This window comes from Anomaloglossus baeobatrachus, chromosome 9, assembly GCF_048569485.1.
Source record: "Anomaloglossus baeobatrachus isolate aAnoBae1 chromosome 9, aAnoBae1.hap1, whole genome shotgun sequence".
NCBI classification, from domain to species: domain Eukaryota; kingdom Metazoa; phylum Chordata; class Amphibia; order Anura; family Aromobatidae; genus Anomaloglossus; species Anomaloglossus baeobatrachus.
The window spans coordinates 148,369,884-148,390,253 of record NC_134361.1 but is presented as its reverse complement, the minus strand read 5'-3'; the positions used below and the strand labels follow the sequence as shown (position 1 = coordinate 148,390,253).

The window sequence follows — 20,370 nt, the reverse complement described above, 5'->3', positions numbered from 1 at the left end:
GTGTGTGTGTGTGTGTAGCACAAGGTCCCCATCAGGGGTGATTGTGTGTGTGTGTGTGGCACAAGGTCCCCATCAGGGGTGATTGTGTGTGTGTGTGTGTGCGTGTGTGTGTACGCGCGCGACACTGCATGTGAGTACCTGTGTGTACCGGTGATACTGTCTGCAGGGTTGTGTATCTAATCCTATCCTATGTGATACTGTCTGCTGAGCCGTGTATCTAATCCTCTCCTGTGTAATACTGTCTGCTGAGCCGTGTATCTAATCCTCTCCTGTGTGATACTGTCTGTACGGCTGTGTATCTAATCCTGTCGTGTGATACTGTCTGCTGAGCCGTGTATCTAATCCTATGTTGTCTGATACTGTCTGCACGGCTGTTTATCTAATCCTCTCCTGTGTGATACTGTCTGCAGGGCTGTGTATCTAATCCTCTCCTGTGTGATACTGTCTGCAGGGCTGTGTATCTAATCCTATCGTGTAATACTGTCTGCAGGGCTGTGTATCTAATCCTATGTTGTGTGATACTGTCTGCACAGCTGTGTATCTAATCCTATCCTGTGTGATACTGTCTGCAGGGCTGTGTATCTAATCCTATCCTTTGTGATTCTGTCTGCTGAGCTGTGTATCTAATCCTATCCTGTGTGATACTGTCTGCTGAGCTGTGTATCTAATCCTCTCCTGTGTGATACTGTCTGCACAGCTGTGTATCTAATCCTATCCTGTGTGATACTGTCTGCATAGCCGTGTATCTAATCCTATCCTGTGTGATACTCCTGCTGTCCTTGGTGACACTTTAGACATTTCTGGTCACCAGGAAAATGGCTGTGCATTGTGTTCCTACATTTCATTCTCTGTTATCTGTTGTAAACACTCAGAATAGGAGGGGGAGTCGTGCCATCACACACAGGAGAGCAGACTCCGCCCACTTTACGGCAGGCTGTAATCTGAGCTTTTTTTTTTTGCTATCTATACAGTGGAAATTCAGTAGGATTTCAGAAGCTGCTCCCCCTAGTGTTTAACAGTGGAAAATATCAAACTTTTTAATTTTTTTTTTTATATTTTGCACAATTAAAAAAAAAAAATAATATTTACACAAAACATTTAAAAACATTATTACTTTACATTTTTTCAGTTATTTTTTTTTTTGACGATACCTTCCCTTTAACAGCGTCCGCGCAGTGACTACCGACGGGGGAGATTGGTCACCTGGTAGTGCCGCCCGAAATCCACCCAAGGCTAGAGAGAGCAAAGTGGTGGCAGAGTAAGGGGACTGCGAGGGAGGTACCAGGCCCGCAAGGGTAACAGGTCCCAGTGCAGAGATAGATTCACCTTTCTTCTGCCAAACCTCCCTGAGGGGGCACTTTAGACCCTCAAGACAACACTACAGAGTCCGCAGCCACGTAGCAAAGAGAGGGCCCATAGTTCACGGGAGGCAAGCAGCCAGAGTGACCTGGTCCAGGCTACAAGCAAACGGGCCGAAACGAGGGGAGAACAGGCAGCAGCAACTTCCCTGGGTGACCCCCATAGGGACTTCAAGTCGGGGTCACCACAAACACAAAAGGGCTAAGGAAGGTGAGATGCTAGTCACCCTCATCAGCCAGCCGGAAGGATACTTGGTTCCAGCCTGGTTCATCCCAGCTACGCCCGGGTTACTCATCCTGCCACCTAATGTGAGTAAAGCCCCTGAAAAACATTCTGCGACTTGTGGTGCCACACACTTACACAGGGCCCTGGGGCTTGCCTCACTCTCGGGAGGCCACTACAACTGACTGCACCCACCATCAGCCCCAGGCACCCCTTAATCTGCAGTGGCGGTCCCCACTGACCGCAATACCGAGAGTGGCATCACGACAATCCTAAGAGAAGATTCCCTACCTGTGACCAGACTGTTCCATCCACGTGGAGTCCCTGAAGGTAATGCACAGACACAACACCTGTGGGGCTTCACATCTGCGGGCACGGCTCCTTAGGCCACATCCAGCCGGGAGTGGACTCCTGAGTTTTATACTGGGAAAGTCCACCTTACACAACAGTGCAGGAAAAGGATAGAGACCACCAGCCGGGTGGGGGATCCCGAACGCAACCAGCCGCGGCACTGGCCACCACCACCTTGGTTTACCAGAGACTTGTGTGTTTACTAACAGTGAGTACACCAGCACCCCCTGCGGTCATCATCCCCCCTGCACCAGAGCCATCGGGTCCCGGGGCCATCATCCCTGCCCATGGAGGGGTTAACAGCTTGCTGCACAACATCTCCCCCGGGTGCCCCGTAACAGCAGCGGTGGTGTCCCACCTCACCACACACCGTGGGTGGTGTCACGAACTTACTACAGCCTAGCCTGTACATCTACGTCCCCCCATTTATTCGGCGTGTCTGCGAGACCCCCGGGTCCAGAGACCCTCGAGCCACCACCCCTGAATGTCCGGGCCCGAGCAGTGACCGGCTGCTGGCACGGGGGCGGCACACCCCGAAACTTGGCATCATGAACAGGATCCTTACCCATCCACTTACCTTGTGGAAGTGCGCCTTGTATTGGACAGTCAGTGGTGATCAGTTGCCAAATTTTCAGAAGTCGTGATTTTGGTCGCCATTTTGGCGCCAAAAACTACAACCTAGCGTCTTCTTTCCTGCGAAAAGGGAGCAAAAGCTGAAGCCCCGCCCCCTGGGAACGCGGCTGGAAAGTGAGTCCGGAAGTCGAAAAACGAAACTAGCAGGCCGAAAAGAGGTGTGCCAGCAAAAGACCAAGGGGGAGAAACGGGAAGATGTCCGCGCCTAACCCCGATCGCGGAGTTGCGCCGGCCGCTAGAGCGGCGGCACCTGCAGACGACGGAAACGTGGCGGCTCTCACCCCGGTCGCAGGAGCGGGGGGAGCTGTGGCCCCAGTGGTCACCCAGGTAATGCCGATCTCCTTGCCCTACATGCCCGGTGGTGCCTGGCTACCCCAGTATGATGGGAAGCCCGATGTCCTGCAGATGTTCAGGAAGAAAAATCTGCACTATCCTTGATTTATATGCCATGACTGGCACGCAGCGTGCATCTGTGGTACTCGGGCAGCTGACCGGCGCCGCTGAGCAGAAGGTGGAGACCTGGGCAGACACCGATCGGGTCTCAGTGACCGCCATTTTTGACAATCTACAGCAGGGGTGGGCAATTAATTTTCCCATGGGGCCGCATGAGAAATTGGGATTGGTTTAGAGGGCCGGACTAATATAATTAACTCAGTTCTACCCAATATACTACATCACTACACCCCCTCCATATACTACACCTGTAATAAACTTCACCACTACTCCCCCATATGCACCTGTATTATACTACACCCCTTCAATATACCTGTAATATACTACACCTCCATATACACCTGTATTATACTACACCACTATATAATACACCTGTAATATACTACATCACTACACCTGTAATATAGTACACCTCCATATAGTACACCTGTAATATACTACACCTCCATATAGCACACCTGTAATATACTACACCTCCATATAGTACACCTGTAATATACTACATCACTACATCCCATATACTACACCTGTAATATAGTACACCCCCATATAGTACACCTGTAATATTCTACACCTCCATATAGCACACCTGTAATATACTACAACTCCATATAGTACACCTGTAATATACTACATCACTACACCCCTATATACACCTGTAATATACTACATCACTACACCCCATATACTACACCTGTAATATAGTACACCCCCATATAGTACACCTGTAATATACTACACCTCCATATAGCACACCTGTAATATACTACAACTCCATATAGTACACCTGTAATATACTACATCACTACACCCCTATATACACCTGTAATATACTACATCACTACACCCCATATACTACACCTGTAATATAGTACACCCCCATATAGTACACCTGTAATATACTACATCACTACACCCCTATATAGCACACCTGTAATATACTACACCTCCATATAGCACACCTGTAATATACTACACCTCCATATAGTACACCTGTAATATACTACATCACTACACCCCTATATACTACACCTGTAATATACTACATTACTACACCCCTATATACTACACCTGTAATATACTACATCACTACACCCCTATATACTACACCTGTAATATACTACATCACTACACCCCTATATACTACACCTGTAATATACTACATCACTACACCCCATATACTACACCTGTAATATACTACATCACTACACCCCATATACTACACCTGTAATATAGTACACCCCCATATAGTACACCTGTAATATACTACACCTCCATATAGCACACCTGTAATATACTACACCTCCATATAGCACACCTGTAATATACTACATCACTACACCCCTATATAGCACACCTGTAATATACTACACCTCCATATAGCACACCTGTAATATACTACACCTCCATATAGCACACCTGTAATATACTACACCTCCATATAGTACACCTGTAATATACTACATCACTACATCCCTATATACTACACCTGTAATATACTACACCTCCATATAGCACACCTGTAATATACTACACCTCCATATAGCACACCTGTAATATACTACGCCTCCATATAGTACACCTGTAATATACTACATCACTATACCCCTATATACTACACCACTATATACAACACCTCCATATAGCACACCTGTAATATACTACACCTCCATATAGCACACCTGTAATATACTACACCTCCATATAGCACACCTGTAATATACTACATCACTACACCCCTATATACTACACCTGTAATATACTACATCACTACACCCCTATATACTACACCTGTAATATACTACATCACTACACCCCTATATGCTACACCTGTAATATACTACATCACTACACCCCATATACTACACCTGTAATATACTACATCACTACACCCCTATATACTACACCTGTAATATACTACATCACTACACCCCATATACTACACCTGTAATATAGTACACCCCCATATAGTACACCTGTAATATACTACACCTCCATATAGCACACCTATAATATACTACACCTCCATATAGTACACCTGTAATATACTACATCACTACACCCCTATATAGCACACCTGTAATATACTACACCTCCATAGAGCACACCTGTAATATACACCTCCATATAGCACACCTGTAATATACTACGCCTCCATATAGTACACCTGTAATATACTACATCACTACACCCCTATATAGCACACCTGTAATATACTACACCTCCATATAGCACACCTGTAATATACTACACCTCCATATAGTACACCTGTAATATACTACATCACTACACCCCTATATACTACACCTGTAATATACTACATCACTACACCCCTATATACTACACCTGTAATATACTACATCACTACACCCCTATATACTACACCTGTAATATACTACATCACTACACCCCTATATACTACACCTGTAATATACTACATCACTACACCCCATATAATACACCTGTAATATACAGTTAGGTCCAGAAATATTTGGACAGTGACACAAGTTTTGTTATTTTAGCTGTTTACAAAAACATGTTCAGAAATACAATTATATATATATAATATGGGCTGAAAGTGCACACTCCCAGCTGCAATATGAGAGTTTTCACATCCAAATCGGAGAAAGGGTTTAGGAATCATAGCTCTGTAATGCATAGCCTCCTCTTTTTCAAGGGACCAAAAGTAATTGGACAAGGGACTCTAAGGGCTGCAATTAACTCTGAAGGCGTCTCCCTCGTTAACCTGTAATCAATGAAGTAGTTAAAAGGTCTGGGGTTGATTACAGGTGTGTGGTTTTGCATTTGGAAGCTGTTGCTGTGACCAGACAACATGCGGTCTAAGGAACTCTCAATTGAGGTGAAGCAGAACATCCTGAGGCTTAAAAAAAAGAAAAAATCCATCAGAGAGATAGCAGACATGCTTGGAGTAGCAAAATCAACAGTCGGGTACATTCTGAGAAAAAAGGAATTGACTGGTGAGCTTGGGAACTCAAAAAGGCCTGGGCGTCCATGGATGACAACAGTGGTGGATGATCGCCGCATACTTTCTTTGGTGAAGAAGAACCCGTTCACAACATCAACTGAAGTCCAGAACACTCTCAGAGAAGTAGGTGTATCTGTCTCTAAGTCAACTGTAAAGAGAAGACTCCATGAAAGTAAATACAAAGGGTTCACATCTAGATGCAAACCATTCATCAATTCCAAAAATAGACAGACCAGAGTTAAATTTGCTGAAAAACACCTCATGAAGCCAGCTCAGTTCTGGAAAAGTATTCTATGGACAGATGAGACAAAGATCAACCTGTACCAGAATGATGGGAAGAATAAAGTTTGGAGAAGAAAGGGAACGGCACATGATCCAAGGCACACCACATCCTCTGTAAAACATTGTGGAGGCAACGTGATGGCATGGGCATGCATGGCTTTCAATGGCACTGGGTCACTTGTGTTAATTGATGACATAACAGCAGACAAGAGTAGCCGGATGAATTCTGAAGTGTACCGGGATATACTTTCAGCCCAGATTCAGCCAAATGCCGCAAAGTTGATCGGACGGCGCTTCATAGTACAGATGGACAATGACCCCAAGCATACAGCCAAAGCTACCCAGGAGTTCATGAGTGCAAAAAAGTGGAACATTCTGCAATGGCCAAGTCAATCACCAGATCTTAACCCAATTGAGCATGCATTTCACTTGCTCAAATCCAGACTTAAGATGGAAAGACCCACAAACAAGCAAGACCTGAAGGCTGTGGCTGTAAAGGCCTGGCAAAGCATTAAGGAGGAAACCCAGCGTTTGGTGATGTCCATGGGTTCCAGACTTAAGGCAGTGATTGCCTCCAAAGGATTCGCAACAAAATATTGAAAATAAAAATATTTTGTTTGGGTTTGGTTTATTTGTCCAATTACTTTTGACCTCCTAAAATGTGGAGTGTTTGTAAAGAAATGTGTACAATTCCTACAATTTCTATCAGATATTTTTGTTCAAACCTTCAAATTAAACGTTACAATCTACACTTGAATTCTGTTGTAGAGGTTTCATTTCAAATCCAATGTGGTGGCATGCAGAGCCCAACTCGCGAAAATTGTGTCACTGTCCAAATATTTCTGGACCTAACTGTACTACATCACTACACCCCATATACTACACCTGTAATATAGTACACCCCCATATAGTACACCTGTAATATACTACACCTCCATATAGCACACCTGTAATATACTACACCTCCATATAGCACACCTGTAATATACTACATCACTACACCGCTATATAGCACACCTGTAATATACTACACCTCCATATAGCACACCTGTAATATACTACACCTCCATATAGCACACCTGTAATATACTACACCTCCATATAGCACACCTGTAATATACTACACCTCCATATAGTACACCTGTAATATACTACATCACTACATCCCTATATACTACACCTGTAATATACTACACCTCCATATAGCACACCTGTAATATACTACACCTCCATATAGCACACCTGTAATATACTACGCCTCCATATAGTACACCTGTAATATACTACATCACTATACCCCCATATACTACACCACTATATACAACACCTCCATATAGCACACCTGTAATATACTACACCTCCATATAGCACACCTGTAATATACTACACCTCCATATAGCACACCTGTAATATACTACATCACTACACCCCTATATACTACACCTGTAATATACTACATCACTACACCCCTATATACTACACCTGTAATATACTACATCACTACACCCCATATACTACACCTGTAATATACTACATCACTACACCCCTATATACTACACCTGTAATATACTACATCACTACACCCCATATACTACACCTGTAGTATAGTACACCCCCATATAGTACACCTGTAATATACTACACCTCCATATAGCACACCTATAATATACTACACCTCCATATAGTACACCTGTAATATACTACATCACTACACCCCTATATAGCACACCTGTAATATACTACACCTCCATATAGCACACCTGTAATATACTACACCTCCATATAGCACACCTGTAATATACTACACCTCCATATAGCATACCTGTAATATACTACACCTCCATATAGTACACCTGTAATATACTACATCACTACATCCCTATTTACTACACCTGTAATATACTACACCTCCATATAGCACATCTGTAATATACTACACCTCCATAGAGCACACCTGTAATATACACCTCCATATAGCACACCTGTAATATACTACGCCTCCATATAGTACACCTGTAATATACTACATCACTATACCCCCATATACTACACCACTATATACACAACACCTCCATATAGCACACCTGTAATATACTACACCTCCATATAGCACACCTGTAATATACTACACCCCCATATGTCACACACCCTGCTCCCCATACAGCCTGCACCCCCATATCACACACACTACACCCCCATATGTCACACACCCTGCTCCCCATACAGCCTGCACCCCCATATCACACACACTACACCCCCATATGTCACACACGCTGCTCTCCATACAGCCTGCACCCCCATATCACACACACACACACACTACACCCCCATATGTCACACACCCTGCTCCCCATACAGCCTGCACCCCCATATCACACACACTACACCCCAATATGTCACACACCCTGCTCCCCATACAACCTGCACCCCCATATCTCACACACCCTGCACTCCCCAGATCACACACTACACCCAGATATGTCACACACCCTGCTCCCCATACAGCCTGCACCCCCCAGATCACACACACTACACCCCGATATGTCACACACCCTGCCCACATATCTCACCCTGCCTGTACCCCAACTTACCCCTCTCAAACACTCTGCACCCCTTCACATCCTTCTGTCAGTCTGCAGCCCTCATATGCCACTCACCCTGCAACTCCATCTTCCCTCATATGCCACTCACCCTGCAACTCCATCTTCCCTCATATGCCACTCACCCTGCAACTCCATCTTCCCTCATATGCCACTCACTCTGCAACTCCATCTTCCCTCATATGCCGCTCACCCTGCAACTCCATCTTCCCTCATATGCCACTCACCCTGAACTCCATCTTCCCTCATATGCCACTCACCCTGCAACCCCCTCCCCCTCATGTCCCCTCTTTTCTTATTACCAGTCATCATGTGTCCACATCTACTTCAGGATTCAGTATCTTTGCTTTCTGCCCGGCCTACTGTGTCTCCTCCCACACAGTCACATGGGTGTGACATCATCGCAGGTCCTGCAGGATGAATTATTCCGTCTGCTGTGTTGCTCCTTCTCCTGCCGGGTGGGAACTTTTGAAATGACACACGCAGCGCAGTACTGACAACGTCAGAGCGTGCGCGTGTGTCACTGACAATTAGTGCTGGCAGGGAGCAGAGGAGAGACTCCTGCATTCCGCTGCCTGCACTTACTGTGCGGACCTGCAGGATCTCTCCCTGCTCGGCATGCTGCAGCCCGGCTGCACTGCACCGGATGAAGATGGGCGGGCCAGTCACAGAGAGTAGGCGGGCCAGATGTGGCCCGCGGGCCGCCCCTTGCCCAGGTCTGATCTACAGGTTGCTTTTGAGACCCGTACTGAAGCAGAGCTGCAGATGCAGTTCTATAACTGCTCACAGCGCTCACAGGACAGCATCCGGGACTACGCCTTGAGGCTGCAGATGGCCCTACGCACCCTGAAGCAGGTGGACCCTATTAATGAGGCCGAGAGCAACAAAATGCTGGTGGAACAGTTCCTGCAGGGACTGGGGTCTGCCGAAGATCATAAACAACTATGGCTTTAGTCTCTGGAACACTCGGACTTGAGCTTTGCGGTTCTAAAAGAACGGGCCATTAAAGCCCTGCAGACGGTCGATGCTGGTGCCGCTGACCCGCCACCCTGGCCGGCAGACACCGCTCTCGTCTCGGTAACGCCCCCCCTTGTTGGCCCTGCCAGCCCCTGCAACAGCAGCAGCCGGGACCCCGAAGGACCTGTCGTCGCAAGTGCAGTGCCTGAGTGATGACGTCGCCAGGATCCTCGCCGCCTTACAGCTACCACCGAAAGCCAAGCCAGCAGAGAAGATACAGCTCGCCGACAGTCCGGAGGACGTCCCGTGGCTGCAGCGGAGGAGGAACAACGACATCCGCTATGGACCACCCGTTTGCTAGAAGTGTAACAAGACTGGTCACTACTCTCGCCGGTGCCCTTTAAACGAGCAACCCCTGAGGCCAAGGGCCAATCCTCAGGAATAGGCTCAAGGCCCAGCCGACTGGCGTGATCGATACGTTGGAGGCCGCCCCCTCATCTCCCTTGCTCTGGACGGTATCCCGACCTACGCCCTTCTCGACACCGGTTCACAGGTAACAACCATGCCTTATATACTGTACAAGCAATACTGGTCTGATAGTGAGCTCACCCCCCCGGACTGCAGTCTAACCATCATTGCAGCTAACGGACTCCCTATGACCCAGGTGGGGTTTAAGGAGGTAACCTTGAAGTTGGGGCGGGTAGAGCTGAAGCACCAAGGGCTAATTGTGGTGCAAATTTACCCTAGTGACCGTACCCCAAATATGGTCCTGGGGACCAACGTGATCGAGAACTGCATGGGAGAAGTACTGCACCAATTCTAACAACTGTGTCACAGCAGGGGGGGGGCAGCAGAGGGCTCTACAACGTGAAATCCGGGCCCTACTGCAGCGGCAACAAGTGAACATGTCAGGTGGAGAGATTGGTGGCGTGTGAGTGATGAATGTAGCGCCTCCAGTGGTGCCTCCGCGGAGCAAGATGATGATCTGGTGTAGGGTTGCAGTGGGACCCCGTGGACAGGATTACCCGGCAGTGGTGGAGCCTCTGCCTTCCGAGCATTGGCCCACAGTGATGGCAGCCAGAGGGGTGATTGATGTCAAGAAAGGACGGGTGCCCATGAGAGTGATTAATTGCGGAGAGGAAGAGGTTAGGCTACCCCGCTACGCCAGCATTGCTAAGTTATTCACTGTAGATGCAGATGCCATTCACGCAGCCACCTCCACTATGACCGCATCCCAACCAGGCAGTGATACCCCATCCAGACGGCTAGAAGAGTGGTGCCAGAAGCTACATGTCGGCACAGAGTCCACCCCTGCACATCACAAGGAGGGGGTGTACCGGGTAGTGCAAGAGTATGATCAGGTATTCAGCAAACACCCGTTAGATTTCGGGAGGATTAAGGGGGTTCAGCACCATATTCCCACTGGCACACACCCACCTATCAGAGAGGTACAGGCCAATCCCACCTGCACATTAGCAGTGCGACAAAGATATGTTGAGAAACATGAAGGAGGCAGGGGTCTTCCATGATAGTTGTAGTCCCTGGGCAGCTCCATTAGTCCTGGTGAAGAAAAAGGATGGCACCATGATAATGCGTGGATTACCGAAAAATTAATCAGATAACGCGTAAGGATGCGTACCCTCTCCCCCGCATTGAAGAGTCATTGGCCGCGTTGAAGGCAGGTAATTATTTCTCTACTCTTGACCTCACTAGTGGCTACTGGCAGGTGTCGGTTGCGGAGGAAGACCGCGAGAAGACTGCGTTCGCTACCCCGATGGGACTCTGCGATTTCAACAGCATGCCTTTTGGGCTGTGTAATGCCCTGGGAACCTTTCAGAGGCTCATGGAGTGCTGCTTGGGACATCGCAATTTCGAGACGGTCTTGTTGTACCTGGATGACGTTATCGTCTACTCCAAGACGTATGAAGCCCATCTAGAACACCTCCCGGAAGTGTTTGAAGCCCTCTCCAAGTACGGGATGAAATTGAAGCCCTTTAAGTGCCACCTGTTGAAGCCCAGAGTGCAGTACCTCGGACATGTGGTGAGTGGCGAAGGTGTGGCCCCGGACCCTGAGAGGATCACTGCCATCCAGAGTTGGCCGCAGCCACCACAGTTAAGGAAGTGCGACAGTTCCTGGGCCTGGGGGGCTACTACCGTCGCTTCATCAGGGGCTACACCAAGATGGCTGCTCCCATGCAGGACCTCCTCATGGGACAGACTAAGAATGGCAGGACTCCCGAACTCCCGTTTGCCTGGGGTGTGAAGCACGAGGAATCCTTCCAGCAACTAAAGACTGCCCTAACTGGAGAAGAGATTCTGGCCTATCCAGACTATGGCCTCCTGTTCATTCTCTACACGGATGCCTGCAACGTGGGCTTGGGTGCTGTCCTGTCCCAGATGCAAGATGGCAGGGAGAAGGTGATTGCCTATGCAAGCAGGAAGCTCCGGCCGACAGAGAGAAACCCCGAGAACTACAGCTCTTTCAAGTTGGAGTTCCTGGCACTCGTCTGGGCGATAACTTAGAGGTTCAAACACTACCTGGCGTCAGCGAAGTTCACCGCCTATACGGACAACAACCCTTTGACACACCTGGACACGGCAAAACTGGGGGCCCTGGAACAGCGCTGGGTAGCCCGGCTAGCCAACTACGACTTCACCATTAAGTACAGAGCCGGCCGTAAGAACACCAACACGAATGCCTTGTCCCGGATGCCACACCTACCTGATGAAGGGGTGGATGAAAATGGGTTGAAGGAAATCGAACTGCCCACTTTCCATCAACCAAAGGATGAAAGGCCTTATGTTGGCCAGGAACAGGCAAACTTTGACCCGTTATCCCGCCATGGGTGGCGAGAAGCCCAAGATCAGGAACCCGCTGTCCGGTTAGTCAAAACAATGATTTCTCAAGATGCTTCCCGGCTAGAGCCTATTGCCCCCTCTGAAGTGCAGCGGTTATGGAAAGAGAGGGACCGCCTCTACTTGCAACAAGGCAAGCTGTATCGGGGATTAATCAACCCGAAGACGCACGAGAAAGTCCGCCAGCTGGTGGTGCCACAAGCATATGTACCTATGGTTCTGAAGGCTTATGACGGACTGGACATGGAGATGCTGCTGAGGGAGCGCTTCTACTGTAGCGGGATGAGAGAGTCCGTAGAGGCCTGGTGCAGAGTGTGTGTGGTCCCTGTGCGCTGAGAAGACGGGTCAAAACCAGTCAAAAGGCCCCGCTGCAGCCAATTGTTACTCACCAGCCGTTGGAGCTGGTTACCTTGGACCATGTGAAGCTCACGCCTAGTCGGACCGGATATACATATGCCCTGACCATCGTAGACCACTACTCCAGGTTTATGGTGGTAGTCCCTGTCAAGGATTTAACAGGTCGCACTGCAGCAAGAGTCTTCCAGGCATATTTCTGCCGACCGCACGGGTACCCAGAGAAGGTGCTTATGGATCGGGGCCCGGCCTTTGAGGCGGAGGTTTTCGAAGAATTCTGCAACTTATACGGGTGCAAGAAGATCAGAACCACGGCCTACCATGCCCAGACTAACGGAATGTGTGAGAATATGAATCATTTGGTTCTCAATCTCCTTAAGACCTTGCCTCTGGAAGAGAGAAACTTGTGGCCCGAAAAACTGCCCGACCTAGTGGACATGTACAATAATATTCCCTGCGGTTCCACGAGGTGCACGCCTGCGTACCTGATGAGAGCCTGGCCTGGGAAGTTGCCGGTGGACCTAGAATTGGACGTTGAAGTACCAGAGACCATCTCCCCCACTGACAATTGGGACGTCAGACGCCAAAAGCAGTATCGGCAGATTCAGGAATATGTAGAGAAGAACCTGTGCCAGAACAGAGAAAGGCAAGAGCAGCGTTTTAACAGGCGAGCTCGGGCTGCTCCCTTTGGACCCAGAGATGTGGTACTGAAGAGGAAGAGAAGGACAAACAAGTTGGATGACCAGTTGCAAAGGACCCCTTACGTTATCCAACCCACTGGATGGGAAGACCAGAAAACATACCTAGTCAGTCGTGATCAGGGAAGCACTACGGCCACTGTTTCCAGGGATCACCTGAAGAAGTGCCCAGAACCCCTGAGGGTGATGGGAGAGGTTCCCCCTCCTACACCGTGGGTGGAGCAAAACAAAGAGGTGATCCACACCGTGATGGGTGATTTTCCGGCTGATTGGCCTATGCTGAATGGAGTGGTGATTGTTCTCGTTATGTTCCAACAACCTGTGGAAGAAAGGGAGCCAGAAGAGCCTGACAGCAGTGTACCAACATCAGTGCCCAGGGATGCACCTACACCCCACCCCCGTAGGTCTCTGCCAGCCATACCTGACGTTGGGTTAGAGGGTCTGCACTCCCAGCTTCCCCACTGGTTCCATGTGAAACTAGAGGGCCCAGAAGGTCCACACGCCCTAATTTGGGCCAGCCATCACTTAGGTACAGGGAGACCGCAATCTAGTGAGTGGTGTCTGTACATTATTATTATTATTACTTATTTTTATAGCGCCATTTATTCCATGGCACTTTACAGTGAAAGAGGGTATACGTACAACAATCATTAACAGTACATAACAGACTGGTATAGGAGGAGAGAGGACCCTGCCCGTGAGGGCTCACAGTCTATAGGGAATGGGTGATGGTACAATAGGTAAGGACAGAGCTGGTTGCGCAGTGGTGTACTGGACTGAGGGTTATTGTAGGTTGTAGGCTTGTTGAAAGAGGTGGGTCTTGAGTTTCCTCTTGAAGCTTTCCACGGTAGGGGAGAGTCTGATATGCTGTGGTAGAGCATTCCAGAGTATGGGGGAGGCACGGGAGAAATCTTGTACGCGATTGTGGGAAGAGGAGATAAATGAGGAGTAGAGAAGGAGATCTTGTGAGGATCTGAGGTTGCGTGCGGGTAGGTACCGAGAGACTAGGTCACAGATGTAAGGAGGAGACAGGTTGTGGATGGCTTTGTATGTCATGGTTAATGTTTTGAACTGGAGTCGTTGGGCGATGGGAAGCCAGTGAAGGGATTGGCAGAGTAGCGAGGCTGGGGAATAGCGAGGGGAGAGGTGGATTAAGCGGGCCGCAGAGTTTAGGATAGATTGGAGGGGTGCAAGAGTGTTGGAAGGGAGACCAGAGAGCAGGAGGTTGCAGTAATCGAGGCGGGAGATGATGAGGGCATGCACTAATGTTTTTGCTGAATCTTGGTTAAGGAAAGCACGGATCCGGGAGATATTTTTGAGTTGTAGTCTGGATGAGGTGAAGAGGGCTTGGATGTGTGGCTTGAAGGATAGAGCAGAGTCGAGGGTTACTCCAAGGCAACGAGCTTGTGAGACTGGGGAGAGCGAGCAACCATCAAGTTTGATGGAACGGCTTCTACATTGTGTAAATACGAGTGTGAATGAATACCAATCAACCGAGGCTGTCACCAGATTCAGATGTTTAGGTAGCGGTTCCTGCCTACCCACAGGTTCAGTCCCCGATGGGACCGTCTAATGTCCCGTTTGCAGTTAAAAAGTTAAAAACAAGGACAACGTCCGTGAACTTGCAGGCCAACCCATAAACTATTGGGCCTTGTAAATAGTCCCTGACCGACCTTTTCACCGAGCCGCAGTCTCTGGAGAGGCTGGTTGGAGGATGGGCCTGTGGTAGAGTCGTCCGAGGCCCAGTCACCAGCAAAACCGGTGACTACCCTCCGGGTCAGGGGTCCCCTGGACGTGGGGCCCTTGAAAAAGGACTGCCGGGTAAGGAACTTTTTACCCGGCCCGTTTCGGCAACACTCGGAGCTACCCTGACTTGGACAAGGGGTGCCAACCTGTGTTTTACTGGTGGCACCAGGGCTAGGTTGTTTTGGGTGGGTGAAGTGAGAAGGACCCCGTCCGTCCCGTCCCGGTTATGTATGTGCAACGTTTAAGCAACATGCCTTCCGTAAGGGAAGAAAACAAAAATACTCTTGAAGTGTAAATATGTTATTATAATTGTAAAATGTTTTACCCGTTTTCTCTCTTTGCAGTAAAATAAACCGGTGGTGGTCGGACAGCCCGCGGACGGTCTGTGTTTAACCAAGGGGGAGTGTGACGCCCTTGCAAGACCAGGTAGCCACAAATAGGCCCCTGCATAACACCTTCCCTCATTAGGAAGCACACAGCCAACCAAGAAAACGATAGTCAACCCCCCTTAGAGAAAGATAGACACACCAGTGGGCGTGACCAGGTGGTTGGGACACGCCCACCCAGGGGTCCAGACAGCCTGGGGTGGGAAAAAGAGCAGTGGACATGTTAGAAGTTCAGTTTGGAGAGGAGTGTGGGCTGGAGCTAAGGGTAGCTCCAGCAGTGAAGTTCAAGTTGAACGGTACCAGGGTAGGAGCCCTGGTGCCTTGGCTAGGAGGCAGACTGTGGTCTCAGTCAGCAGGAGACGGGAAGACAACTCCGCGGAACCGAGGTGTAGCCCGCCGGTACCGACACTGGGAACCGACCCAGAAACCGTAGCACAAAGGGGGTACTCGGACCCTGAAGCCAGGAACCATAAACAAGTGGAACTGGTTAATTAACCGATTGAGGCCAGAACTAGAGGTCCTGTCCCACCCAAAGTCCCTCATAGAAGACAACAGCCCACCGAGTAGGGATAAGAGGTCACCGCCAGGGCCCATAGATCACATGGGCCAGCGTCTGCGGGCACGGCTCCTTAGGCCACATCCAGCCGGGAGCGGACTCCTGAGTTTTATACAGGGAAAGTCCACCTTACACAACCAACCGGCCGCGGCACCGGTCACCACCACCTTGGTTTACCAGAGACTTGTGTGTTTTACTAACAGTGAGTACACCAGCACCCCCTGCGGTCGTCATCCCCCCTGCACCAGAGCCATCAAGTCCCGGGGCCACCATCCCTGCACACGGAGGGGTTAACAGCTTGCTGCACAACATCTCCCCCGGGTGCCCCGTAACAGCAGCGGTGGTGTCCCACCTCACCACACACCGTGGGTGGCGTCACAAACTTACTATGGCCTAGCCCGTACATCTACGTCCCCCCATTTAAATCGGCGTGTCTGCAAGACCCCCGGGTCCGGAGACCCTCGAGCCACCACCCCTGAAGGTCCGGGCCAGAGCAGCGACCGGCTGCTGGCACGGGGGCGGCACATTGGTATCCAAGGTGGGAGTGGGTTGAGCTGGGCATCCACACAGTTTAACTATGGCTAAACAACACAGCCTGCTGACACTCGCCTCTTACAATGTAAGAGGCTTTAATTCTCACGTCAAGCAATCACATATTCTAGCCCACCTTAAAAAAAAAGAAAAGAGACATACTTCTGCTTCAAGAAACGCACTTAACGCTAGAGAAATCACCGAACTTTGATAAAGCATTTTACAGCACATGGTTCACATCATAGTCAACTACGAAAAAAGCCAGGGGAGTAGCCATTGCCTTCTCAAGACACACTCCCTTTCAATTGCTGGATACCTTTTCGGACAATAAGGGACGATTTGTATTTATCAAAGGGAAAATAGCACATACACTAGTAATAATAGGAAATATTTATGCCCCGAACATAAAGCAGGATGTCTGGATATCGAAGGTTTTGAAGGAAGCTAAACATTTTATTGAGGGTAAGCTCATTCTGGGAGGTGATATAAATGTGGCCCTCAATCCGGAACTTGATTCCTCCACAAACAGATCCTCTATTCCTAAAAAGACGATGACGCGTATACATAAATCCTTGCATTCTGCCCAACTGGTCGATGCCTCGAGACACCTCCACCCAACAGAAAGCGATTACTCTCATTACGCACCTGCACAAAATTCATATGGCTGAATTGACTACATATTTGTTCCTTTCTTAGCTTTTTCCATGATACAGCATGCCAAACTTATTACTAGCGTCCACTTGGATCATTCTATCTTAAAACTGGGAATCAAAAACTTGGGGAAAGGGTCCGGAACAGGACATGGAGATTGAATGAATCTCTCGTCTCAATCTCAGTATAAGACACGTGTTACGAAAGCCCTGAATAATTACTTTGATATTAACACTCAAGATACAGTCCCTTTTCCTACAGTGTGGGAAGCGCACAAGGCAGTAATACGTGGAGAGTTTATCTCCATATCCTAGTTCTTAAATCCAGAAAAGATGAGGTGGCATCATTGTATTCAGAGATACAAAAAATGGAACTGCAACTGTGGCGCCCTTGACCTGGTCAGGCACCACTGAGTACTGCACTCAGGCTGAGTGAGTACCAAACAGGTAATCCCAAAGGCTGACTAGGGTGTGGACACACAGACACTTGGTAACCAGGACACACACAGCTTAGAGGGGACCCCTGGGCAGACCCAGGGAGGGGGCGTAGCCCTCGCATCCCAGCTAGTGGTGGGTAGTAGGACTGGAGACAGTTGTGCAGTGGCAGTCAGAGGAGTAGGAGTGGAGCAGCCGTGTCTGAGGTGTAGAGAAGAAGAGCAGGACACAATCAGACCCTGCACCTGTAGTGGCTGCTGGCGGGATAGAGCGGCTACCCAGTGGTGCTGCCTGAAAACCACCTAGTGAAGAGGTGGCTGAGTAAGGAAACTACCGGTAGACCAGGCCCACACGGGGAAACAGGTCCCCAGAGCAGGAACCCATCTACTTGGCCTGCTAAACCTGCTGGTGAGGGTGCTGGATGTACCTCACCGAACCACACAGAACATGCAGCATTAACAGCAACGAGGGGGCCCATAAGGAGGATCGAGCCTGGAGCCATCTTATCCTTGGTAATATATAAAAAATATCAAGATCGGGCACTGCAGAGCAAAACTGCCAGACAGTGGAGCCGTACTCACAGTTGCATGGAATCAGTGTTCCTGGACCTCGTCTGCACCTGAACTTGAAGTGCTTGGTGGAGCGGTGCTCAGCAGCAAAACAAGACCATGTCCATGAATCCAAGACGAGAAAGGCGGCAGCTCACTCCATCAAGTGCACAAAATTCCTTTATTCTGCGTTTAACAGACAAATTCAGGAGCATGGGGAGAGAGAGGGGTGCGGGGGACGGTGAACGGACGACAGCCTGTTTCGCGCTGACAAGCGCTTTGTCGAGTCCTGGAGAAGGTGGCCAGCTGGTCGTCTTTAAAGAGTCTTCCCAGCTGACGTGAGTGCTATTAAAAAGCAGCATCAGCCGCTAACATATGCACAGAATATCCACAAGCTGCAGTGACATTGCGATAGTACACCAATCTAATATACATGCATGACATAAACCATTATTATTATTAGCACATTATTGCACATTTTCAACTGATCAAAATCTCATTTTCTGTAGACAATGCATGTTTTTTTTATATATATATACAAGTAGCAAGAGCGGAGCTAAGAGATTTTACAATTATAAAAGCTTATTTCATATCCTTATGTATGTAGGCTCATACAGAGCCAATAATACCATATGGAGGAGAAGAGCTATCAATACAGTAACAGGAACGAAGGGGAGGCTGACATCAATTATTTATTATGATCTATGCTGATGTATATATTCATATTTATATTTATTTTATTTCTATTTTTGTTTTTTGTTTTTATTTTTATTCTTATTATAATTCTGTTCCCCAAGATTTTAGCAGCATCTATCATATACCAGATATCTCTTTCTTCCTATCAGGGACTGACAGAGGAGAATAGCAATCACAAGTCATATACGCCTAGACTTTTTGAAAAAAAACTATAAACTCCATTCCTTCCATAAATAATCAGAAGCAATAGGAGTCACGGGAAAGTCAAAGGGAAAGACAAGAAAGGCAGAAAAATAGAAAAAAAGAAAAATAGAAAAAAAGAAAAATAGAAATATAGAAAAATAGAGAGACACATAGTGACGATGGGGGCCCGCTTATGTTAGTTATCACATGACTGGTGGTAATGGGAAAATGAAGGATAACCCATATAAGGAGCTACACCTTAGCGCTAACTTTTGTGTAATGTTGTCTATCTACCAATTTTTCAGTAGTTTACTAATTTTATTCTAACTTTTGTAACTTGTTATATTAACCTACAGTCATCTCATCACAGAAATACGGCCATATCGTTACGATCGTTAAGACCCAAAGGGCCCATTGCTCTTGTTCTTATGATCAGCCGTGATTCTTTCTGCAGTAGTGTTTTATGAGTGTCCCCCCCAGCATCGGACGGAGACACTCTCAAAACACCAGCAAATCTCAAGGACTCAGGATTTCCCGCATGGTATTTCCTTATGTGCTGGATAAGTCTTGGTGACCCCTTGCCAGAGATGATAGAATTGAAATGCTCACGGAAACGCACATATAAACATCGGATGGTTTTTCCGATGTAAAACCGTAAACATGGGCAGTAGATGACATATACCACATTCTTTGTTTTACACGAGATAAACTCTGTTACTTTAGTGGTGACATCACCCATGCGTAATGTTTTTTCTGTAAGATGGAAAGGACAGAACTTGCAATTTCCGCACTTGAAATTCCCCTTCATGGGTGTTTTTTCAAGCCATGTGCTATTTTGGTCCCTCCATCTATTATGCACGAGAACGTCTCCCAAATTCCTACTCCTCT

General features: G+C 48.1%; 1 protein-coding gene across 1 annotated transcript in view; it reads left to right on the top strand.

The window, feature by feature from the left end:
- Positions 1-20,370, top strand: part of TEX11 (testis expressed 11) — a 1,632,405-nt gene that overhangs the window by 401,343 nt on the left and 1,210,692 nt on the right. The gene's annotated exons all lie outside the window — the stretch shown is intronic.